Source organism: Diabrotica undecimpunctata, chromosome 9, assembly GCF_040954645.1.
Source record: "Diabrotica undecimpunctata isolate CICGRU chromosome 9, icDiaUnde3, whole genome shotgun sequence".
Lineage (NCBI taxonomy): Eukaryota > Metazoa > Arthropoda > Insecta > Coleoptera > Chrysomelidae > Diabrotica > Diabrotica undecimpunctata.
Genome location: NC_092811.1, coordinates 82,580,853 through 82,608,363, shown reverse-complemented (window position 1 = coordinate 82,608,363; position 27,511 = coordinate 82,580,853). Strand labels below are relative to the sequence as shown.

Here is a 27,511-nt window from a genome sequence, read left to right as displayed (position 1 = left end):
CAATTGTTTATTTAGATGTTTAGATTTATAATGTTACATTGTTAATTTCGATACATTTTTTTGTAAAAAAAGAAAAGTTTTTTATTTAAGATGTTCTAAAACAACCATAAAACAGAAAGGAACAAACAAAAATTTTTTCATTACAACTCAAAACAAGAATTTTAAAATTATGCGTTAATTTTGGGGCGCAGTGTATTTGTTTTAATAAAATTTATTTTGGTTCATATGACTATATAGTCTCCAAAACATTATTTATACGGCTGACACTGCCTTTTTGTTGAAGTTCACTAATCACCGAACGAGTTTTTTGTGGATAGGTGATTAATATTCAACTAAGTGGATTTGACTTTTAACCCCAAAATCAAATTAAGAAGATCTTTGAATGCCGTAAATACCAAAAATTTATTTACATTCCTTTCGTCGATGTTTTGAAACACTGAACCATCTGAACTATTAAAACCTAACTATTAAAATATAAAACCTAGCTATTAAAAGTTTTAATTTTGCGATAATTTCACTTAAATCTACCGTAAATTGCAAACGTGTATTTACAATCAGGTTCAGTAATTACCTTCATGCCGCGTATTTAATATTGATATCAAATTGTTTAAAATGTTGTATTCACACTTGTATTTTTATTTTTTATCTGATAGAACTTGTGTAGGTAACGGGCTGATCCACGCCTATTATATAGTCCATAATTCTTTATTATCTTTATTATTATGTAATAAGTGTTGTTAAATACTTTATCAAGAATCACAAGCACTAAACTGGCATAATTACAACTCATCAACTGCACCGCACGAAATTTTAACCACACTAGTCGAAAGAATATTTAAAAAACTAAAATGTCTTAAAGAAAACGATAAGGAGTAATACAAAAATTACTTTACAAACATTTATTGGCATATTTATAATTAGGATTTCAAATTTCTGAAAAAATTAAAAGTAAATGTTTAGACAAAAATTGAATCATCGACCGACAAAATCGCACCCTGTACAGAATAATATTAAGTTTGTAAAATATAAATCAGATATGGGGGATATTAACCCTTTCCGACACGAATTTTTTAAAACGATATATAATTTTTTTTTAAGTTTTAGCGATTATTAGAAATATTTTTCTACAATTTTTAAGCTCCTCAGGAAATTTGTTAAATTTGACATTCTGAAGTTACGTCATGTACACTGCAGTGTACACAATGATTAACAGACACATATCAATATGAAATGATTTTTATTTATAAGACTGTAATTGACAAAAACTATTTATTTGGTATGAAAATCTGTAAAACAGTTTTGATTTCGAGCAATACATAATGATACTTGACATTTTGTGCAACAAATATACGTTCTTGATCCACAGTTGCTTCCTTTACAACGAGGGATTTTGTCACAGAAAGTCGGTAAATGGCCAAAGTTATCATAACGAATATTTTCAATCGGACGCAATTGTTTACCAGAAGGACCTGCTGCGTTACCTACAGGAGAACTACCTTGAGGATGTAGAGGATTATTTGAAACTGGTCTCCCCCGTTTTTTGCTGGGTATTTTTCCTGCCAAAATAAGTGCCTCAGCAACGTGTTGTCGAAAATGTATAAGGTCCATGACATTTTTTTGCGGTATTTTCAGCTCCTCTGATTGCTTTCTATATTCCAACCAGCTGTTGGTGACAGCCATGTCAACAGCATGTGACATTAATCGAACAGTCCATTTCTTTGTTCTGATAAACGATCTGTACAAAGAAATAAGAAAATCGCACTTGTCAACACCTCCCATCCCATTGTAATAAAGAGAAACTACTTTGCGGCGTGTCACTTCAATATACTCTTTTATCTTCTTATCCCATCTTCGACATACATCAGAAGAACTTACTCCAACGAAATTGGAACCCAGAGTAACAACTCCGGTATCAATCCACTTGGTTAGTACAACACCATATTTTCTGCAGGTAACGTTCCCGACGAAACCCCTGGTAAGTTTCTTTTTATTCTCTTGGCACATAGTAAAAGGTGGTTTAGAAAAGCGGTCCAACCGAATTGTACCAGCGGCATATATTGGTTTCTTTGACAACCATTGAAATGACCAATAAGAACTGAAATGATTGTCAAAATAAAGTTGTGCTCCTGGAGGTATTTGCTCGGATAGGTGCATTACTACAGCCGGAGACTGGCCAAACAACATATACTCTGCCTTCAGTTCTGTATTTGCACCTTGGTAGACGATGGAATCATATATTGTTCCACTTATCCCACATAATAGGAATAATTTTATACCCCATCTCGTCGGCTTATTTTTAATGTATTGTTTAATATTCACAGCACCCTTAAAAGGAACCATTTGTTCATGGATACTATATACCTCTTCCGGTTCCAACTGCCTGCATCTTTTTCTTATGGTATTGAAAAGGGGGCGTACTTTCCACAGTCGGTCTTCTGGCTGTCGATCTTCGTTGGAAGTGAAATGCATCGTATTTCGTAGTTTGAAAAATCTGTTTACTTGCATATTTTCAGATATTAGAGGAACTGCAAATTTTTGTTCCCAGTACATTCGGACTCTCGGATAATTCAAATTACCCATTATTAACAGAATTCCAAAAAATGTCTTGACTTTTGCAATGTTTGTAGCGGGAAAGTTTGGCACAGAGCTAACAACAGCATATAAGTTTGTTTTTTCTACGCAGATATTGAGGAGCTCATCCGTGAAATACTGGTAAAAAATTTCTACTGGACTGGGTAAACTTATCACTTCTTGTTTCTTACTTTTATAAAACTGAATATTTTTTGACATTTCATAGATCCCCTTTGTCCAACTGATCTGTTCTTTTTCAATTAAATTTTGTGACTTCAGTTATTCGCTTGCAAATTCGTGTGCTGTCTGACATGTGTGTATTTCTTGCATGGCGTGTCTTGAATATCATGTGATTCGGACACAATTTCAATCAGCGCAGCTTCTTCTGGTTCCTCACATATATCGCCTTCCACCAATTCATTCTCATCTACAAACAACAGTACTCTAATATCACACAATTTTGCTAAAGAAAAAGGAATAAAAAACTAAGAAGAGTCCCACTTACCCCTACATTGCATATCACGATCTTCAAAGTAATTATCCTCTTCCATATCTAGTTCCTCTAAATCGGAATTATCTCCATTGATGATTTCATAAAGTTCCTTCTCAGTTAACGGTTTTTTCCAGTACCGTTTGTCAGTCATCATGTACACTGTAAAGTACATATTTGTAAACCTTCATGCTATCAAAATATTAGAAGTTTTCTAAGAAACCAATAATTCATAACTTACCTGAAATTACAATAGACTCGAGAAAAATATAACAGTTTGATAAACACGCAAAAAACACCAGAAACACTTATAACTAATTTGAGGTTATACGCCAACGTGATATTCACTGTACTAAGAATGGTCACTTTACACAAAACAGTAGAAGGTAAACGTTTTAATGTGATGCGTCGATTTTATATGCAATTTGTCATACGACACTACAGTGTGCCGCATGACTTACAGAGAGTTGATTCGGAAATAGCCCATTACTAGCATTTGAAGTATATGTACACTACAGTGTACGCCGTGTCGGAAAGGGTTAAGTGTTTTTCCGAATTGGTGAATCATTATTGTGTAGAGATAAAGGATACATTCACAGGGAAAAGGACAATAGCGGTTGTCGGACACATATATATGGAGATAACAATTATCAGGCAAACAAAAAATTGGAATAAAATGTTAAGATGCCTTTGTATTGTAAGGCGTACCACGAACGATTAGAAAATGTATAAAGCCATAGGATTAGTGAATTTTTTTAGGCAGATATTTACTTTTTTTTAGAAATTGAACAAATTTCTCAAGACCTTATTAAGAAATGTTTGATTGATGCGGTTTCTGGTAGCAGTGGGTTTTTTCAAGTACAGTGGGACAACATTCAAATTTGATTTATAGAAAACGGCTGGAATAAAAGGCATGTTTGTGTATTCTGATTATTTAAGAAAATTAGAGAAAGGTTTGAGGGGTCGATGTGAGTCCTGCAAGGAGAAGAAATAAGTATTGTGGTTTAAAGATCCGGCGACAACACTACAGTTTTTCTGAGACGACAGTGCTAATTAGCGGAGTTTCCAAAAAGTAAATTTTGTGAAAAGTCTTTTGTGTTTGTGGAAAAAGTTCCAACTATGGTATCAGGCAAAAGAAGTTGAAGAAATAGATGACATACTGTAAGTAAAAAACAGATGTATAGTTTATATTTGATCAGGTCGATCAGTTGAGATATCCTTGTGTCTGAAGAGAAGGAGTTGCTACTGGGAAGTAAAAGCGAGGTGGACAGGTCACAATCGAAGGAGAATAAGGTAAAGTCAGCCGTTTTAAAGACAAAAGGTTAGTTTTGTCATTTAGTTAATAGATACTATCAACTAGGACCATCTATTTAGTTTAGAGTAAATGAAAGAATAAAATAAGAGGTCTTTGATTAATAAAAGTTTGTTTAATTTTTTATTGATAATTTTAGAGTGTATTATTTGATGGATGCTTGATTTTTCATTATTCTGATTATCGTGTATTGTATATTTTTTATTTGATATTTTTAAATTATAATACTTGATTTATTTTAAAAATATATAACACTTGCTTTATAATCTCACAGTTTTTTTCTAAATTTATTTTTCTATTGTAAGAATAATAATTGTTAGAATAATTGATGCATTAACTGATATGGATTTAATATTTCTAAATGATGGTTTGGCGACTAGAATTACCCCTCCAAACTCTACAAAATCAGCTGTAGACTTAACGCTAATAACTCCTGGACTAATTGCACTAGCACATTGGCAAACATTGGATAGAACTCTTGGATCTGATCATTATATTATTTCCATCAAGTTGAATATTGATGTACCGTCTTCTGTTGTCTATCCAACAAGGAAATGGAAATTAGAGAAGGCCGACTGGGAATTGTTTCATAGCACTCTTGAAATGGAACTAAATAATGTTGTATACTCTGAAAACTGTAATGAAATGGCATTTAATCTGAATAGAGCAATTAATATAAGCAGCGAAGCTTCTATCCCCCAAAACGTACCCTTCATTCCTTAACATAGACAAAAATCAATTTGGTGGGATGATGAATGTAATACACAGATACAGCTTAAGAAGAATGCTCTTAAAAATTACAAAACCGCATCCACACTGAATACCTTTCTTGAATATAAAAAGATAGAAGCTACAACTAAAAAAATGTTTAAACACAAAGCCAAAACAACATATACTAAATTTTGCTCCAGTCTTAACTCTAGTTGCCCATCAACTCAAATATGGAAGATGGCTAATAAATTAAACAACAAAAACGCAAACATTAAACTTGCTCCTTCCTCAGTTGCAGAAGTTATGTCCACCATTTGTTGACAAACATATACCCTACATGGCTTTACATCCAGAAGAACATTATTTAATAAAAGAAATAACATCATCTGAACTAGAATATGCTATCAAGATATCCAAAAACACAGCTCCAGGTCCAAATCAGATTTCTTACATTATGTTACAAAAAATGGGTGTATTGGCTAAAAGACGACTACTACATATTTATAACTGTATTTTGCAAACTGGAATATCCCCTTACAAATTTAATGATTACTTTGTTATATTAATTCTAAAACCGGGAAAAGACAAAGATAATCTGGAATCATATAGACCAATAACATTATTGTCATGCATTTTTAAAACATTTGAAAGAATTCTAAAATTGAGAATGGAAATTTGGTTGAGGCGGCATAATATTCTACCAGCAACACAATATGGATATAAACAAGGCTATGGAACCACGGATGCAGTAGTTCTTCTGACTACAGATGTACAAATTGGTTTTTCTAATTCCATGACAACAGGTGCATTGTTTATTGACATAAAAAGTGCATATGACAATGTTGATTTAAATATACTCTGTGATAAACTTGTGTTTCTCGGCATTCCAAAATCGATAGCACATTTACTATCAAATCTATACAAAGACAGAAGTGTATCGATAAGAGTAGGTTACAATATTATTGGACCCAAGATCACATCAAAAGGTATTCCACAGGGAGCTGTTTTAAGTCCACTTCTTTTTAATTTATACACATACGATTTGCACAATTTATGGTCTCCCAATATTGTTTGCTTACAATATGCTGATGATATTGTCATCTACTCACATAAGAAAACGTACAGTGAAAGCACTACTGAACTCAAACATATTATGTACAACTTGGATAATTGGACTTGGTTAAATGGATTCAATATTTCGTACCAAAAATGTGCCGTATTATTTTTTTCTGTTTCGGAATTTAGATATCTTGGTGTTGTACTTGACAGAAAATTGCTTTGGACTCAACATATTAATTATACAATTGATCGCTGCGAAAAAGGTATTAATTTTCTTAAAATGGTGTGTAAAAGATCGTGGAGTGCAGATCAAAACATTGCATTGAATTTATATCGAGCCTATATAAGATCTATAATAAATTTCTGTTGTGTGGTATATGGGTCAGCTAGCATAACCAATTTACGTAAACTTGATAGAATCCAATTTAAAGCTCTAAGGATTGTGTTAGGATTGATGAAAAGCACCCCAAATGAAGCCACCCTAGCTCAAGCATCTGAAAACCCACTCTCATTGCGCAGAGAATATCTGGCAAGCAAATATTTCCTAAACCAACATTATCGTGGCACTTATAATGCAAAAATAATTAATGAATTAAATACAGCTGATTTAACATCTACATAGTTCAATAAAAAAAACTCTCCACCACTGCAAGAGCAATTATAACTTGCAATGAACTAAAGTTAATAAATTCCCCTTGTAATCTTATTTGGAAATCGTTGGATATACCACATCTAACAAGTGTTCTAGCTACAAATATTATTATCCCTAAATACCAAAACGAATTTTGCTACACTACTCTTAAAGAAATCTTAAGTGGCTATTCAGATCATATTGTGATCTATACAGACGGGTCAAAATCACCAACATGTACAACCAGTGCTTACTTTGTACCAAAAATGAAGATTAAAAAATTATTTATTTTAAATAATCAATCCAGCATTTTTTGACTGGTTTTGAAAACCAGTGGAAAAAAATTGTCATATGCAGTGATTCACTGTCAGTATTACACTCCTTGCAAAACTTTAAATTCACAATAAATAGTAATATATTCATATTAGAAATTTTTCAACAGTTACTAAAACTATCAGATCCATATGGTACTAAATTTCTATGGGTTAAGAAACACTCAGATATTGTTGGCAATACTATTGCTAATTGTATAGCTAAAAATCCATTACAGCAACCACATATGGTGATAGAAGAATTTAACACATGTGCCTACTTGCCTATATCAAACAACATATTAAATTTAAATGGGACAGACAATGGATTCAGTTTGGTGAAAGCAGGGGCACTAATTTATACAAATTACAACCAACAGTAGATGTAAAGCAATTTTAAAAAGATGTCACACTAAGCAGAAACACAGTGTCAACTGTCTTAAGATTAAAAGTAGATCATGGATGTTTTCCGAAACATCTACACAAAATAGGAGTTCTCCCAACAGACCGATGTGAGTGTGGAACTAGTATAGCTGATTTAAATCACATATTATTCTTCAACTGCCCTCTACATTGTAATACAAGTACGTGGCTGCTAAAAGAATTGATAAAAGAGGGTTTAAGTATACCATTAAACGTAAATCTTTTATTAAGTGAAGACAATATAAAAATCTTTAAAATAATTATGATATTTCTTGTAAAAATTAAATTAAAGGTATGAGTGTAAAATTGATCGTATGCGTGAACATTTCCTTTGTATGTTTAACATATATGTTGCCCACCTACCTAACCGTGGTTTATGTCTTGTTTGTTACAATAAAGCCACTCTGATAAATCCCTGAGCGTGAAAAGTGTCCTCCTTGTACAATCCTGTATGAATGAATACTAATATTTATATGTAATTACGTAGCTAAAGGTTTTAAGCCAAAGCCAATTAAAAAAAAATATTTTTCTATTGTCTACTCTTTCCTCAAGGGCAACTATAGAAAATACTTTGAAGACACGTTTTTTTTTAAATAATAAAAGAGCCCTGGGATATCGTATTAACATATATTTGTTTTGTAAAGGTGAGCTTAAGTAAAGATAAGATCCAATAAATTGTACAAACATGCTTTTGAGCAAATCATAACAAAACTGGTCTAAATACAACTCATCAAGTACACAACACGAAATTTAAACCATACTGGTCGAAAGGATATTTTTAAAAAACTAAAATGTCTCGAAGAAAAAGCTAAGAAGTAACACAAAAATTACTTTACAAACATTTTTTGGCATGTTTATATCTTTCGAAATTAGAATTTGCGCCAAATATTATTCAATATTTTATTAAATATTTAAATTAAATAAAATTTATGAAATAAATATCCATTTTATTGTAATTTTAGTATATTTTTCAATGGAAATATATAAAAACCAGAACTTTTATTATTAATTTACTTAAAAGCAGTAAATAAAATATTCCAATAGTAATAAAAAGTGTTTTTCTCCCACAAGAGCTGTATCCATTTTAACCTCCAACTGAATCGTTAAAATTTAACCAAAAGGAAATCATATTAAACCTGTGGGAAGTATTAGTCACTCCTTCTGATTATTTGCCACGATTTTGGGCGCATGTACCTTGGAGAGTGGAGATTCGCTCCTCTTCAGTCCAACAATTCAAAAGTTTGTTGCAGTCTCCAACAGTTGCAGAACTGTCAACACGCAAGAGAGGTGAGTTGAATGTTGTGCATGCCTGAAGTTTTTGAATTTGCAAAAGTTTAAAATTTTTAAAATAACTTATATTTACTGTGATATCATTTTTTTTTAAATTATACGTGTTTTTATCAAGAAGTTTTCAATTTTCTATTTTAAATAAAAATAATATGTTTCAAGAATATTTCATAATATTTAAAAATATAACGTAGTTTTCTATAAAAATTGTTAGAAGAAATATGAGTTATATTTTGATGTTATTTAAATATGCATATGTCACTTTTATATGTTAAAACTTGGCCCAAATAAACTTAAATAAAAATTGCGTAAAAGTATATTATGATTATTTCAAAATTATTAAGATAAAAGTTTTTATATTCTGTTACGTATACTCTTGATAGTTATTTATAAGGTGAATAGTTTTTGTTTTTCGTAAAAATGTTTTTAGTATATATTGGAAAAACAATCTTCAGTCTTCCTTAAAAGTATCAAGCAAACTGTTAAAATTTTTAATTTATTTCACAGTTATGTAAAAATTTTTTAATGATTTAATAATATGCGATATTGAGAAGAACATAGTCCTGAAGAAATTGTATAAGGTATCTTTTTTCTATATTTGTTGGTTTCAATACTATTTTATTTGCCTTCATTTAAGATCTTATAGTAATCTTTATTTTTTATATATGCATTACAGTACTTTCCTTTACTTTTAACTAGAGTTGTCGGTTTTTTTATTTTTGTCCGTTTTATATTTAAATTTATCTTGTCTTTATTCCTTTTTCCTTTAAGCAAATTTTTACCTTTAAAATGTTTTGTGGTGTGTGATTGAGATATTGACAGCGAAACTTAGTTTCCTTTGCCTAATCATATTTGAAGGAATATTTTGTTTGACACTCTCAAGCCTTCACTGTTACATTATCTTATCTTCTTATAAGCACTTTTTTGTGATTAGTATGTAACCGAAGACATTTAACTTGGAATCATTAAGTAATTCAATTAGAAATATTTTATTCGATGATTTACTTTCAATCAAAAAAATTGTTTCGGAAAAACAATTTTTTTTTAAACATTTACCATTTATTTTTTTATTTCTCTGAAGTATAGCAACAAGTCCTTAATAATACCACACAATGTAACATTATACAATCATCATAGTAAAATATTCTTGTTAGTGATTCCATCCTAAACCATAAGCAAAAGTTTCGATCAAACTAATATGATAAATAATATGTTTTTTTAACTTAAATATATACTTATATATCAACTCTTTATCACTATTATATTAATAATATCAATACGTTTTTTTTTCGTTTAATATCTTACCATCGTACTTTGCTTTACTTTGTAGGTTGGTTTTTTTAATATTTGTTTTTTAAGAATCCATGTTCATTGTCCCATGCATATCTAAGATATATTAAACTCTAATTTTACGTAATATTGAGTTTAGTTATTCTAATAATAAATGGTCTTTAGGTTTTATTTAGATAAACGTTTCCTTATTCGCAAAAAAGTAAATACACAATTTTATGCTTAATTTTGTTCTGGAGCTAATTTCTTGTGGCATCTTAAAGCAATTATTATTTTAATGGAAATGAGCTACAGTTTACGTTTAAATTTCCCCTTCGGAAATCGTTCTGAGAATACAAAACTTTAACAAATTAAACAAATTTTATTTTTTGTTACTTCGTGAAAAATTCTTCTAATAATTTAATTTTATCTGACTTATTTATATCGACAATTTAGACATATATTATTCATTTTAAAATAATATTGCCAATATTGCTGAGTTGCATTCCTGGGAAGGCTTTTTTGTAAGATAGTTCATTCGATCACATGAAATCAACTTAAACTTAAGAATATCAGTCAAAAATCATAGCATATAATTCGTTTTTAAAAAGACAATCACATGCCATCATGATGACAGTAAACTTCTTTTAGTGAAAAAACCAGGAAAAAAAAACCTCATAATACTATCCCGACATGGTAAGTATTTGGTCTTACATTTAGTTTACTGTTATCATGGCATGTAGTTGTCTTTTTAAGGACGAATTACATGCTATTATTTTTTCTGACCGTTATTCTGAAGTTAAAGTTGATTTCATGTAATCGAGTAAACTATCTTAAAATAAAGTCGGCCCAGGAACGCAACCCAAGTAACAAAAAAATATTGTTTAATTTATTATTGTTTTGTATTTTGAGAACGATTTCCGAAGTGAAAATTAAAACAAAAATAAACTTATTTTAAAATTAAATTATGGCTTATTCCCATTAAAATAGTAATTTCTTTAAGCTTAATTGTTTACTATTGGGTTAAGTTTTAGATAAATTATGTTTCAATGTGTTGGTTGCTTTATATCTTCTTCAAAATTGTATTTTTTTCCTATTTATTATATTGTTTTTTTTTGACATGCCTTTTGAATATAACAATGTCCTTTTCGTCAAATCGTTTCTGATAAATGTTCACGTTCAAGTTTTTTCTATTATTTTACCGTTCTATTTCTCACATTCTGTAAAATTTATATCGTATTAATTTATAAATCAAAAACGATACATTTTTTTAGTAAAATAGATATCCACAATGTTTTCCGCCTTAAATATATTTTCAAGCACTTTTAACTATATTATATAATATGAATATTTTGTAATTTGATTATAATCTATATGTGTTGCTTAATAGATATTTGTACAAAACTTTTTGAGTATTTTTGGAAAATCATTTTGTTTATTGTTCGTGTCTGTGTGAGCTGGTTAGATAAATATAAGTAATAGTTTTAAAAATCGTTTCTGATAAATGTTCGATGTTTGATAAAAAACGATACATTTTTTTACTAATGTAGATATCCACAATGTTTTCTGCCTTAAAATCTATTTTCAAGCAATTTTAATTATATTATTTGATCATTTGATGATTTTCGTTTATTTTTTTTCGATTTATTTTGTGATTGCTAGGATTTAATTATTTTGTGATTTAATTATAATCTATATGTGTTGATTGATAGATATTTGTACAAAACTTTTTGAGTATTTTTGGAAAATCATTTTTTTTTTATTTTTCGTGTCTGTGTGAGCTGGTCAGCTAAATATACGTAATAGTTTTAAATTAGAATTGTTAAACTCTTAAAACATGTTTTAATTAGCAATTTAATAAGGCAACAAAAAATACATAAAAAATACTAAAACATAAAAATAATATCATTATACAATTATGTTATACTTATTTTGATATTAATAATTATTTATTAAATTATTATTTTTGTCACAGTGAGCGACATGTTTAAAAATCGTTATTCAATGATGAATAAAATATTATTCTTTACTAAAATTAAATTGATTATAGACGTAAATGTATAGACGTAGACGTATATGTGAGATTTTATTACTAATTTTCCAATGCCTTTTTACTTGCATCCTTTTTTTGTACTTTTTTCTCTTTAAGGTTTTTTGATCCATTAACTTTTTAATGTCTGTTGACCATCAGATTGAAGTTGTTTGGAGAATTTTTCTCTTTCAGTTCTCTTATTTATATTTTCAAAATAATAATGTTTTTGTTCTTTTAAATAATAATCTCGAAAATTTTTAGTTTCTGCTGGACATGTAGTGTAAAGATTCTTGTTAAATATTCTATAAATTTGTTAGTAAACATTCTTGATAAAAATAAAGCTTTTTAGTTTTTATTTAAAATTCAGTGTCATACCAAAGCGTAAATATAATTTTATAGGTCAAAATAAGTATTACAAATTATTATTTATTTACTCAATGTCTTTTACTCGACCTTCTTTTTGTTTTTTTCTGTATTGGTTTTTGCTGCTGGACATCATCGCATCATTTGAATCTTGGCTGTTCTGGATACTTAAACAGTGCGTTTAATGACCCTAATGCTTTGCTAGCGTTGAACAACTGTTTATCTATTTTTCTCTCTCTTTCTTCGCCTTCTCAATTTGTAACTTTTATTCAAAGGTACTTTAATTTTTATTAACTCTTCAGATTATTATTCTCTCTCATTTGTTTTTAGACTGATCCATTTATTTTCTTCTGAATTTTCTACTTTTATTTCCAGATAGTTGGTTTTTTTTTATTTATAATCAGGCTATATTTTCCCCTAAACATTTTTCTTCTTTTTTTTTAAATGTTGTGAATATTTTTCGAAGTTCTATTCCTGAAAATGTCAGAAATACCAAGTTATCTGCTAGACCTATGCACTATTGTCTTTTGTTCAGAATCATGCCTCCTATTTTAATAATCCATTGACGTTAAACTGATTTGAAAAATTTCCTTTTATCATAATTTTATTGACGGTCTTAGTTCGTCATTTTAACCATTCGTATCAGTTTCTCTGGTAATCCTAGTGATCTGAATGCGTCGCATGATACATTTCATGAAATGGAGTCGAAAGCTTATTTAAAATAAATAAAGAGCATATGCAAACCTTGATTTTGTTCATAACTGTTGTTTTCTAATAATTTGGAAATAAAAATTTGGTATGTTTTTTTTCCTGGTCTGAAACCAGCCTACTATTCTCCTAATATATATCTGTTTCGTAGGTTTTTATTTTAATTCTTATAATTTTTGACAAAAACTTGTGTATTACTTCTAATAGTGCGATTCTTCTGTAATTTTCACATACAGTTTTATCACCATTTTTGTAAATTGGGCAGATAAGTGCTATGTTCGATTGCAGATGTATTTTTTTGTTTTCTTATATTTTTATATCTATATAAATATATATATATATATATATATATATATATATATATATATATATATATATATATATATATATGTATGTATATTCTAGTATATATATATATACTCAGTATTAATATAACTACTTGAATATATAAAATAACATTACTTGATTCTATTCGATTTCTTTTACATCTCTTACTTCTACTCTCAGTCGAAATACATATTTGATCTTATTTGATTGATCCCCTATATTCTCGTTTTCATAGATGTCATATATCATCCATTATCACCACGTGGTATGTAAAAGTAACTTCTATATTATGTAAAATCCATAATACATATATTTCACAACTTCATATATATTGACAACACAAATTAATACAGCTAATTCATCTTATTAATGATTCCAATCGTCAACGAAAGATTTCAAATTAGGCACCCTCACATCCACAATATTCTTCTTGATAAAATTCCTTTTCCTTAAACTAAATTAAATATCAGTATTTGACTGGTATGGTACCTCAACTTATTTACCACAACTTTTCAAATATAGTCCACCTGGCTTTTAATATTTATTATATATACTCATTATATTAGAATTTGATTTAATTCAACACGTGGTTTAAAATTCTAACACAACATGGAAGAATCTTTCAGATTAGTATTACTAATTAAATCAACCTATTTTAATTTTAAGTCACATACAATTCACGTTGTCGAATAGAGATACTAAACTTATAACTATAAGTGACTGTAAATTTGATTTTGTTAAAGTGTTGCAGAAATTTATTGTACAGACTAACCAATGCCGACGTGGACGTTACATCTTGCTTTGGTATATTATAAACTCAAAATAAGACTAAAATTTACTGTTACACCGTTTAAATAGCACATCAGTTACCGGCATTCATACATCATGCCTATATCCGGCGCTCAACTGTCATATACCAGAGTTACCAACCTCATTATTAATTAATTAATAACTTGATTTAATTTCTGGAATGTGTTGCTATAAACAATTTATCTATTTCTCTTGTATACACAATAATATAATAGAACTAAATTGAAGAAAAGGTAAAAGATAAAAGAAATAATAAATTAGACTTACTCACAATCAATTTAATTTAACTATCCAGACGACCGGTTTTGCTTTCTACAATATGCAAAGCATCTTCAGGTCTCGATACAAAGTTAAATAAATGCTGAAATAATAAACCCATATTAGGGTGTTGTCTAATAAAGATAAACAAAGATAGATGATATAAATTATATAACTTACAGTAATTATGCCAATATTACATGTCTGTGGTTTTTAAAAATGAATAAAATGTTTAAGCAGACAAGGTAAGACCCACAAATTGGTAAAATAGTCTATTAAACTGTAATAAAGTAGAAACAAAGAAAATACTACTTACATACCGGTACAAGAAGTTTTAAATATAGATTCCTGATACATAGTTCAAACTATCCTGTAACTGCTGATGATTGGTGATCCTTGGTTAATGTTGTAACTGTCTTACAATTAACAAGTTTCTTGAGGGGAGAGATGTTAACAAATGAAATAGGAGTAAGGTATATGTGATTGTTTGTTAAATAAAAGTGATGTTTTATATTATTTAAATTATTAAAGTTATTTATATTTATTCAAGAGATATATTTTAGAAATGTATGTTAATTTATTGAAATTTTTTACAGTTATATGACAATGAATTTCTCAAAAATGAATTTTTTCTCAAAGTTGGATATTGTAATGCACAATATGTGATAAAAACTTGTGTTGATTCAATAAATTGTTTAAAGTTTGTTCAATTTGTTTATCATAGAAAGCTGTTTTTGCAATAACATAAGTCATAAAAAAATGCAGTTAGATCGATTTTTTGGTTTTTTAACAAAAGAGTGAGCCTTTTTTTTAAATAGTAAAAAGACTGTATTATCAGAGAATAAGTTTACAAAAATATGCTTATTATAGACTTATAAATAAATAGTATAACTTTTTTGTTATGATTTGTAAAATAATTATTTTTACATATTCCGAAAGCGTACATTATTGTCCACGATTAAAAAAAAATCAAAAAATGTTATCTAAGTCAATTAGGGCCAAAGATAGCCAAATTTTTTGATAAATTTACAGCTTATTTGTTAAAATGTCAAAATTAAGGGAGGTAATTTACGTCATTTTAATTTTGAATATTCAAACCTTACGTAAAAAAATTGGTTTAATTTACCTTTAGAAGAGTTGTCGGTAAAGCATTAAAAATGAAGTACAACTGACCTACAGCTAAAGTACAAAAGTTAAAGAAAATGGAATTTTAATGTTTAAAATCGGTATACGAAAAAAAAAAATGTATTTTATCGGCTTACAACAAAGCGATTTTCTTTATTCTTTTATAAAACCGGCGTAATTCAAGTAAAGACGTCTAAAACATATATTACAAAATCTCTAATATACTTTATTTTTGTTGTAAATAAATAAATTTATTTATACTTCAGATTTCAAAGACGAAAATGCCACTGAACCTCTTAAAATCATACCAACAAGCTAGATTTTGCTGAGAATGTTAATTGTGGGACCACAAAAATATGCAAAAAGGTTTACTACTCCTACCACATGGCTTTCCCCTAAAAACGCCCGCGTTTTCCCCTCCTCAAATTTTTAATAAAATTCTTTAAAATCTTACACAACAAAAACTGGACCATATAGAAGTTTGCCACTTTTCTTACTTTTAAAAAAGCACTTTATCTATCTAAAGTACTTTATTGTATATTAAAATCGGATTATTTGAGCGGCCTCAGGAATGATTTAAATTTATAAACAATTTTTTGTGTTATAAAGTAATAAAATATCTCGTTAATTATTAGCTTAAATTAAATTCCAAAAACTGCGTTGAAATAGATCGTCAACACGATTCTTTAAAAAATAAAAATTAAAAAAAAAAATAAGGTTGAAGAAAATTAAATTTCAAAGTTCAAAATCGGCATATGTAAAAAAAAATATCTTCTCGTCTTCCAATGGAGCAATTTTCTTCACTCTTTTATTAATCCGATGTAACTCAAATAGTGACGCTTAATAAATGCATTACAAAATCCCAAGGATGTATTAGTTTTGTTATAAATCAATTAATTTATACTCCAGTCGTCAAAAACTACTAAACCTCTAAAAATCATAAGAAGACTGCCACTGAATCTCTAAAGTTTTAAGAACACGCTTTTTGAATTCTGTCGATAGGACCATCTGATCAAAAGATATTGAATTTGTATCGTCGAATTTATACAAATTACAAATTTTGTTGAAAATTGATTTTGGGCGCGTAGCTGACATTCAAAATCGCCGGTTGCTTTAAGTGTTGTTTCTGAGAGACCGGATCATTTTACAGAAAAAAATGCCAATAAATATTTTCGTATAAAATGATCTTAACTACATTTTTTATTTGAAGTATTCATGTTAAATAGATTTTTTTTGTTTTCCGCCCTACGTGGTCTGGTGATTTTAAAGGAAAGTCAGAGGGTAGGAGTAGTTAACTTCTTGCATATTTTTTAAGGTTCTAAAACATTCTCAGCGAAGTTCAGCGTGGTCGTATAATTTTTATAAGTTAAGTGGCATTTTTGTCTCTGACGACTGGAGTATAAATAAATTTATTTATTTATAACAAAAATAAAGCGTCTTTGAGGATTGGTAATACCTTAAAAATAAGCATATTTTTGTAAAATTATTTTTTGATAATAAATATTTTTTTCTTAACTTTTTTCACTATTTTTAAAAGAGAAGACTCACTCTTTTATTTGAAAACCGAAAAATTGTTCTAACTGCATTTTTTTCTGACTTACGGTATTTCAAAAAACAGCTTTCTGCGAGATTAATGCATTTGAAATTGATTTACTATAGGATAAATTTTGGTTTATTGACTTAAACAAAGCCTCTGACTAATTACAAAATAAACAACTGATCGAATTCTGACATGCGACATAGTAAATGAAAGGGGAGAATATAAAAAATATATTAAGATAGAAAAAACAAATAAGTCGACTATCAAAAGAGCACTACACAGCATCTTCCTTATAAATGAACGTATAGTTCCATATGAGATATCAGATTGCACTATGAATGATAATATATTTAAAGACAAATTTTGATTTATTGACTTAAAGAAGGCCTCTGACGGAGTACAAAATAAACAAATTTTCGAAAATAAACCGAATCCTAGTATATGATACATCAAATGAAACAGCGTGGGACTTATATATAGGGTGCCATAAAAAATATATTTAGATGATTTATTAAAAACACTCGGGGGAGTGTCGATAGAAGTCAAAACTTGTTAAATTGCGTTGAAATTATAAGTAGGTATAATGACAACAAAATTAAAATTGTAACTAAAAAGAAGACTAAAGAAGTTTATTTAAATGCAGAACAAAGGTAGACAACCAAGAGGAAGGGCATAGATGAGATGGTTAAAGGATATAAAAAATAGCCGGAACAAACTGAAAGTATGTTGCGCAGGATAGAGATCGATGGAAGTAGTTATGAGAGGCCTGTGTCCAAAAAAGTACACAAAGTTGCTAAAGAAGTTTTCACTTAATTAGTTGCGAGAAATGCGTGTGTACCATATTTCACTTCTGTTTGGATGGAGAAAAAGCTTTAAACTCGCGACAGATTTTTGCGACCGTTACCGCCATGGCGAGATATATTATGTATGTGTACATTCAAAAATGCACAGCGTTTTCAATGCAAAAAGACTGATATTAATTTTATATAATTACATTAGGAATAATGAATGAATGAAAAATTATTAATTTTATTTATCTCAAGTTAAGACTTATAATTTCAATGCAATTTAAGAAGTTTTCACTTCTGTCATCACTTCTCCGAGTTTTTTTTACTATAGTCTGTAAATATATTTTTTAATAACACTATACTCAATATACGTTGCACGTCATTTCATTTGATATGTCCTATGGACCCTATGGTAGGAGTCGGCTAGTTGTTTATTTTGTACTCAGCCTTCTTTAAGCCAATCAATCAAAATTTGTCTTGTAGTAAATTTATTATCTTTCATAGTGACCATAATAATTCGTATGTAACTATACGTTCAGTAATAACGAAGATGATGTGAAGTGCCCTTTTGATAATTGCCTTGTTTGTTTTTCTATCTTAATATATTCGTTATATCCTCCTCGTTCATTTGGAATATGGTATGTGGGAATTTAATCAGTTGTTTATTTTGTACTCAGCCATAGGCCTTATTTAAGTCAATAAATCAAAATTTGTCTTATAGTAAATCTACTTTCATCTATAGTGCCCTTTGATATCTCGTATGTAACTATATGTTTATTAAGAATAAAGATGCTGTGTCGTGCCCTTTAAGTCGTCACCCAGTTTGATTTTTCTATTGTAATATATTTGTTATATCCTCGCCTTTTATTTGCTATATTGCATGTTAGGATTTGATCAGCTATTAATTTTGTATTCAGCCAGAGGCCTTCTTTAAGTCAATAAATCAAACTTTGTCATCTTATAAATCTATTTTGATCTATAGTGACACCTGATATTTCGTATGTAACTATGCGTTCATTATTAACGAAGATGCTGTGTATTGCGCTTTTGCTAGTCGCTTTGTCTGATTTTTCTCTTAATATAATCGTTATCCATTCCCCTTTTGTTTAACGCATCACACGCTCCAATCAGACCATTGACAACAGAGATATGACGTAATGCTCTCTTGGCAATGCATCCATGTTTATTTTTTCGGTAATTTTTATCATATCCCCTTTTCAACAAGACCTCATATGTCACTGTCTGTCGAACTGTTCTCGATCTGTGCGACTTTGCAACCAATTTGCATAGCGTTGCGCTCGAAAAATTCTGTCGCGTATTCCATGCTTTTTCTACATCCAAAAAGGTGCACAATTTCGCTAAATAAGTTTTATCTTCAAAAAATTACAAGTTGCCTTAAAGGTATTTTTTGTAATAAAAGTTTTTACATGTTTTTTAATTTAGGGGTCGTTACATGACCGCTACCTTCCAGCCAGGTCTGCATTTCTGTATTAGGATATTACGGAAGAGGTAACTGAAAACTTTTCAAAATGCCTCAAATACCTACCCAAAAATGTCAACCAGCTCTCCTACTAGTATGTCTGACACAAAATTCGTGCAATGAGTGTCAGATCTAAACGTGTTTTAGTATATTACCAGATAAATATTAATTACAAATAACTTCTATTCTATTGAAAAAGTGTTTATTTGATATTTTAGACTCTGTTTTAACCAAATGTTTATACGTAGAAGGTCAATTTCTCCATCATTCAATTACTAATCCCTGTACTTATATCCTTATATCCCTATTTTTATGTATATGACCAACATTGTCGAGATTACCAACAATTTTAAGCAAAGCATATGATTGATTTTTCAACTACCATAATTTTGGAGCTATCCAATCTCTTTAAAAAGCATTTTTTAACGAATTTCAAGGACTGCTAATCCTGATAAGTTAAATCACCTGATACTCCGTGTGATATATTAGTCCATTTTAATCTTAGAGAAATAAAAGTCTGTAAAATATTGTATAACATTTGTAAATTCGTTTATATCGAGAATTTTAATAAGTTATGAGAATGTATGTAAATTTAGAAGCTTATTTTACAACTCTTATCTACCATAATTAATATATTTATTTATGAATAAACTTAGTTATATATATATATATAGTAAAAAATGTTTGTAACGCCACCCGTTTTCAAGATACAGGGCGTTGAGAATAAAAAAAAATTTTACGCATTTTTTACGATTCTGCTGAAACTACTGGCAACATTGCAATGAAATTTTATACGAATATGTTTTGGAAGCTGATACATCCCATGAATTTGTTTTTATATCTGATTCTCATAGAGGGCGCTAGTTACACGGATCGTACTAAGTATTAGTCAATATAACTTTTTTAAGAGTATAATTATTAATCAAAATTTCAAGTAAACTTAAACATCATTCAATTTTACACGAATAAGGTACGCTTGGTAAAACTCGATACTGTGTACCGTTTTCGGAATATTTTGATTTGAAAATTATGAAGTAATAATTGATGCTGGTATAAAATAGTTAGTAATTAAACAAAACTCAAGAGAAGAAAAAAAATTAATGACTAAGAACATAAAATAAAATTCAATTACAGTAAGTGTTCAAAATGCCCTCCGTTTTCGCGAATACACAAGTCTATTCTTTTTCTTAAAGATTCCATTAACCTTCTAAACTGTAGGGGATCAGCTATGATGTCATTAAATTGACGTTGAATTTTTTCTTCCAATTCTTGGCGTGAATTTACCTCTGTAGCATAGACTTTTTCCTTAATATACGACCAAACTGCGTAGTCCAAAGGGTTAAAATCGCATGACCGAGGAGGCCAATGAATCGGAGCTTCTCCACCTCTATCATTCCATCGATTCGGAAAATGATTACTCAACCAATTACGACACCTTCTATCAAAGTGTGGTGGAGCTCCATCGTGCATAAAAGATAAAGATCTTCGCTCGTTTAGCGTTAAATCTTTTAATATCTCGAATAAGGAATTGTTTAAAAAATCAAGATACATATCACCATTTAAATTTCCAGGCAGAATATGATAACCTATTAATTTACCTAAAGTTGCTGCCCAAACATTAACTTTAAATGAGTGTTGGTAATGTGATACCCTTTTGACTCGTGGATTCTCATCGCACCAGTAGTGTGCATTATGGGAGTTAAACATACCTTGTCACGTAAAGGTGGCCTCGTCCGTAAAAAGAATGCATTTGAAAAAATTTGGATTGTGGGCTGTCCTTTGTTGCAATGTTTCACAAAAATCCACTCTAACCGGTAGATCATCTGGCAAAAGCTCTTGGACTTGGACTAATTGCTGTTCTTTCAGTATCCGCCAAGTACTTGAAGAAGAAGTATTTGTTTGCCTTGCTATATTCCTTACGCTAACTGTTGGATCTTGATCAAGTAAATTTAAAATAATATTTTCTTTATATATTATATATTTTCTTGTTCTTGTTGTTCTTGGTCTACCAGAATTTATTTTATTTGGTCTCACATTCCCAGTTACTCGACAATGTCGTTCAACGGCTCCAAATATTTTTTTACTTGGTAAGTTTCTTCTAGGAAACTTTTCTGCATAACGTGTCACAGCTGCACTAGAACATCCTAAACATTCACCTAAGGTTAATAACATGTCAGTGTATTCAACATTTGAGTACATTTTGATTTGATTTTACAAATAACAAGGTTTCAAAACTCTAATTATTGTTGATTTATCGTCATAACAATCAATAAATGTCAGATTTCCATGGCACACTTGGAGAAAATAGAGGTATACCTATTAGAACTTTATCATTACTACCAGCATCAATTATTACTTCATAATTTTCAAATCAAAATATTCCGAAAACGATACACAGTATCGAGTTTTACCAAGAGTACCTTTTTCGTGTAAAATTGAATGATGTTTAAGTTTACTTGAAATTTTGATTAATAATTATACTCTTAAAAAAGTTATATTGACTAATACTTAGTACGATCCGTGTAACTAGCGCCCAATATGAGAATCAGATATAAAAACAAATTCATGGGATGTATCAGCTTCCAAAACATATTTGTATAAAATTTCATTACAATGTTGTCAGTAGTTTCGGCAAAATCGTAAATAATGCGTAAAATTTTAAAACGGATGGCGATACAAAAGTTTTTTACTAAGCAAATCCCAATTATTTTTCAGTTTTTTACCTACCCTAGAGACGGGGTTACCTTTTTTTGAAACACCCTGTATACGAAAAAAACATCTTTGCTGAGAACGTTAGAAAACGGTCTCGACTTGCTTAATTCTGATAATGTATATGAGAGATTAAACAGAGATAACTAATACTATTCAAACCAAATGTAACAACTTCATCAACGAATTATGCAGTTCAGGACAAATCGCCATTTAATAAAAATCAATTTGCTTAAGCAAATGAAGGCTAGAATTACAGCTATCAGTGATCCTTATTTTCTTCAGAAGAACCTGAGAATCTTGTCTAACCTTTTTATCGACAATTCGTGCCCAAAACACCTAGTCACCAAGATATTTGGATAACCATTTTTAATTTCAATGATGTCTTAACAACTGATTCATTGTAAAGGTATAACTTTTAGTCTATCTTAATGTATTTAGTATACAGTTTTAGTTTTTGAACTTTAAACAACTTTCTGGTAAATTTTGATGTGTAGTCTAACAGTTGTAGTACTTCATAAGAAAAAATAAAAGAAGAAGTGGTGTCATTTGCAATGTCCAGGAATGACATTTACTCTTAATCTCACAATTCACAGTTTTCCGGCACAAGTGGCTTTTAAACTGTTTTTAATTGTCTTTTTCTTATGTGTTAGTGTATAGAATAATTTGTCAATTTGGTCTTTTAGACCATGTATTTTTTAATATTTGAATCAATCAATGAGTGCTGCGTAAATTTGTCACCTGTGAGTAGAACATCCACGAAAGACAAATCTCAATAACGTAAGTACTAAAACCTTTACACCTTTTAATAGGTATATGTTTCGAGGATGCTATACTAATAGTTGCACTATATTTCAGTTTTTTCCTGATGATGAAAATAAACATTTTCGAAAGCTTAAAACTTAGTTAAAAGAGTACACACTTATTTCACCGCTGCTTATTCCAATAAACCTCAAAGCTCCGTTATATATATATATATATATATATATATATATATATATATATATATATATATATATATATATATATATATATATATATATATATATATATATATATATATTAAACATCCCGTGCTCGAATCGGTAATCAGTAAAATGCTATGAATCATTTCGGCCTATCCCAGCCTCATCAGACACTTGGGCTGATACAAATTCAAACTCGGAAAGTCCAACGAATGTCTCCTAAAACTTGACCACTGCAGTGGTTAGCGTATAGAGGTGCCACGTACTTTGGCGGCCATGACCGAAAACGATTTAATAATATCGTTTTATTTTCTCTGGCTATACGAAATGCTAGGATAACAAATTCGTTAAACTTCATGTGCTCGGTATCGGTATCAATAAAGTTTTATGAATAATTTCGACTCATCCCAGCCTGATCAGACACTTGGGCTGATGGGCCGAGCACGAGAAGTTTAACGAACTTGTCCCCCTAGGCCATATATTCGACCATTCTCTTGACCTTCTCGTTCACTGTTTTGACAACCGGAATTGGAACCTGAAGTATTCTACTAATATTCATTCGAATTTCTCTAGGAATTCGTGTGTCGGCTAGTCTTCTGCTAAGCAGCGGTGTTACTAAGTCATGTGCTAAACTTTTGATAAATTGGAATCGAGTTATTTTCTCTTCAGAATTTGCCGAACAGTACACAATATATGCATTTGTAGCAGCTATCTCGACAACTCTGTAAAATATTGACATTGGCCATCTACGTGTACGGCGACTGCTCGAATATTTGCTGCATTTTTGATCCAAAGCATCTACACCACCCTTTGTCGCTTAACAAAATGCAATAATTTCAGGCTTTCCAGAATCACCGTCAATACTTTAACTGTGGTGCATCGATGCAACAAGTATAACCGCCTTGTTTCGCTTTGGCACATGATGAAAAAACGTTAGTTCTTTAGTAAACCCATAAAGAGATTCGCCAACTTTTCTGGAAACCATTGGAAGGAACGCCGGTGGAATTTACTTTTTACTTTTTTTCAACGTACCTACGTATATCAAACCTTTCATCTTTAGGATATCCACTAGTTCTATAGAGGAAAACCAGTTATCGGCGGTAATGTGCCTGTTTGTCTTATAAATAGACTTGCATAATCGGAGAACAGATTAAGTTCTAATATTTAGTTTTTTTTTTCTTGATCATCCAGGCCTACTCCATCGGTATTTTTTCCTCCATATATATAGGCATTAAACAAATAGACTTATATGCTTCTGCCAGGAATATAACCTGCTATTAAGTAATACACTCTTCAAGCTCCCCAAACGTCGACTTTACACATGGAAATCCCCCGCTGACTCACCTGACAACATCATAAGGAATCAGATAGATTATATAGCAGTGCCAACAAGATATAAAAACATGATAAAATCATCAAAAACGTACCCAGGTGCCGATGTTCCTACGGACCACAATCTGTTGGTATGCAGAATGGTCATGAGAGTAAAACGGCTCGAGAAAAGATCTAATTTAAACACAATTGATATTAAGAAACTCACTAACCCAAAAACCGAAATAAAAGTACGAGAACAACTAGGAAAGAAAATAAACGACATTAACGAGAACACGTCGGACATAATAGAGAGATGGGATAAATCGAGGGAAGCAATCCAAACAACATGCGCGACTCTATTAAAGCGTGACAGACGAAAGAAGAACGAATGGATGTCTGATGAGATAATGGATATGATGGATGAAAGACGTAAATTCAAGAATAAAAATGAAGAAAAATACCAGCAGATCCACAAAATCATAAGAACGAAAATTCGAGAAGCCAAAGAAAAATGGTTTTCCAACGAATGCAGGGAAATAGAACAATACGAACGAAAATACGACAGTTACAATATGCACAAAAAAATAAAATCAATGACAAACAAGAGGAAATTCAATAAGTCACCCAACAGCATAAAAGATGGCGATGGAAATCTTATCTCGGAGCCATCAACGATCTTAGAAACATGGAAATCATACATAGAAAAATTATTTGCATCTGACAGGACTGATGATCACCTATATGGAGAAGGAGAAACAGGACCTTCAATCCTTAAATCGGAGATAGAAGATGCCATTGCAGCACTAAAAAACAATAAGTCAGCAGGTCCGGACAATGTACCCTGCGAAATATTAAAGATCCTTTGTAAATCGGACAAACAGTTCCTTGATAATCTAGTTGAACTTTTTAACAACATATATAATAGCGGTAAAATCCCGGAGAACTGGCTGCAGTCAACATTTATTACAATCCCGAAGAAACCAAAGGCCCAGATCTGTGATGACTACCGGCTTATAAGCTTGATTAATCATGTCACTAAAGCGTTCACTAAGATCATTCATAGAAGAATATATGATAAATGTGAGTCAAATATTGATAGATCGCAGTTTGGCTTTCGGAAAGCACTTGGAACTAGAGAAGCAATTTTCGCTCTCCAGGTGCTTATACAGCGGTGTAGAGACGTTGATAAGGACGTGTATTTGTGCTTTGTGGATTTTAGAAAAGCATTTGACAATGTCAATCATGAACAATTGATAGATATTCTGCGAAAGACAGGTATTGACGACAAGGACATTCGAATTGTGGCAAACCTATACTGGGGTCAAACAGCAAGAGCAAAAATTGGCAACGAACTCACTAAAAGTGTGCAGATCAAAAGAGGTGTCCGTCAGGGTTGTATATTATCCCCACTCCTATTCAATATTTATTCCGAAGAAATATTTAATAAATGTATGGAAAATGCAAATGAGGGCATAAAAATAAACGGCGAGTTAACAAACAATATAAGATATGCCGACGACACGGTGATCCTTGCCAGTACCATAGACGAATTACAGCAGGTAATGGAAAGAGTTTATTTAGTTAGTGAGGAATACGGCCTGAGCCTCAACTTCAAGAAGACAAAGTGGATGCTGATAAGCAGGAAGCAACAGCCTGCTCGACAGTTACGGATAAGTAACATACTAATTGACCATGTAGAATCTTATGTGTACCTTGGCACCAACGTAAATGCAAAATGGGAACAGGCCACAGAAATTAAGGCGAGAATAGAACGAGCTAGAGCAGCATTTAGCAATATGAAAAAGCTCCTCATAAGCAGGGATTTGTCTCTTCCCCTAAAACTACGACTAGTTAAATGCTACATTTTTCCGATCTTACTGTATGGTGTGGAGGCCTGGACGCTGACGGAGACGCTCACGAGAAAACTAGAAGCATTCGAAATGTGGGTGTACCGACGCATTCTTCGTATATCCTGGACCGAACATGTCACCAACACAGAGGTAATCCAAAGAATCGGAAAGGAGAAAGAAATCGTGAATACAATTAAACAAAGAAAGCTTGAATATCTAGGCCACATATTGAGACACGATAAGTACCGTCTACTGCAATTGATTGTCCAGGGAAAAATAGACAGTAAGCGAGGGCCAGGCAGGAGAAGACACTCGTGGCTCCAAAATCTGAGGAAGTGGTTCGGGCTCACATCGGTCGAACTATTCAGAAGCGCCGCAAATAAGATCAGAATTGCCATGTTAATAGCCAACGTTCGCAACGGACAGGGCACTTGAAGAAGAAGAATTAAACAAATAACTGGTTCGGACATCACTTATACACATTACTTTAATTCCATATTTTGCTAGATTTTATGGCATGTAGATCTTGAATTTACACCTCCCTCTAAATCCAATAAGCATTTCATCGATGCATCCAGTGGTATCAATAGAGTATAGCTCCTGACATTTCTGTATAAACATGTAAAAAACATCAGAAATAACAGCACATGGATCCGTTTTCTTTCTTTCATCGCGTGTAAAAGGATTGTCAAATCTCAGAGCGCTTAAAATGATCAAGAATCTTTTCTTCGACATTACGGAACAGAAGATACCTCGGCCAGTTCCGTCTGTAGCAAAGAATGAGTCGACATCTTCGTGATTCGATTTAAATATTGATGAATATAACAGCAATCCTAAGAAAGATCTAAACCTAACTGGGTCTACATCAGCTAATTCTGACCTGTTATCATTTGCATACTGGCTCCTTAGAGTAGATAATTTCTGATTGGTCCACTCTAGTATTATAGTAACTGTATTTTCAGATAATAATCTTTCAAATATGTACTTGCGATTAATTTCGCGTAAACGATTTGCAATGGGAATCTTGATTATGTAATGTACAGCGGTCCGTACATTTTTTGCTGGAGGAACGCTTGACCACTTGAATCTATTTTTACCATAAAAATATTTTTTATCGTTATTATCTTCATCTTCGCTTTCAGGTGTAGTACTTGTTTCTTTAGAAGGTAACAAAACTT

General features: G+C 30.8%; 1 protein-coding gene across 1 annotated transcript in view; it reads left to right on the top strand.

Annotated features, from left to right (window-relative positions):
* The first annotated feature begins 8,742 nt into the window (after positions 1 to 8,742).
* Positions 8,743 to 27,511, top strand: part of LOC140449719 (uncharacterized) — a 741,138-nt gene continuing 722,369 nt past the window's right edge. Inside the window, exon 1 of the mRNA XM_072543040.1 lies at positions 8,743 to 8,795. The gene's annotated coding sequence lies outside the window, so the exon portion shown is untranslated. The remainder of the gene's footprint in view (positions 8,796 to 27,511) is intronic.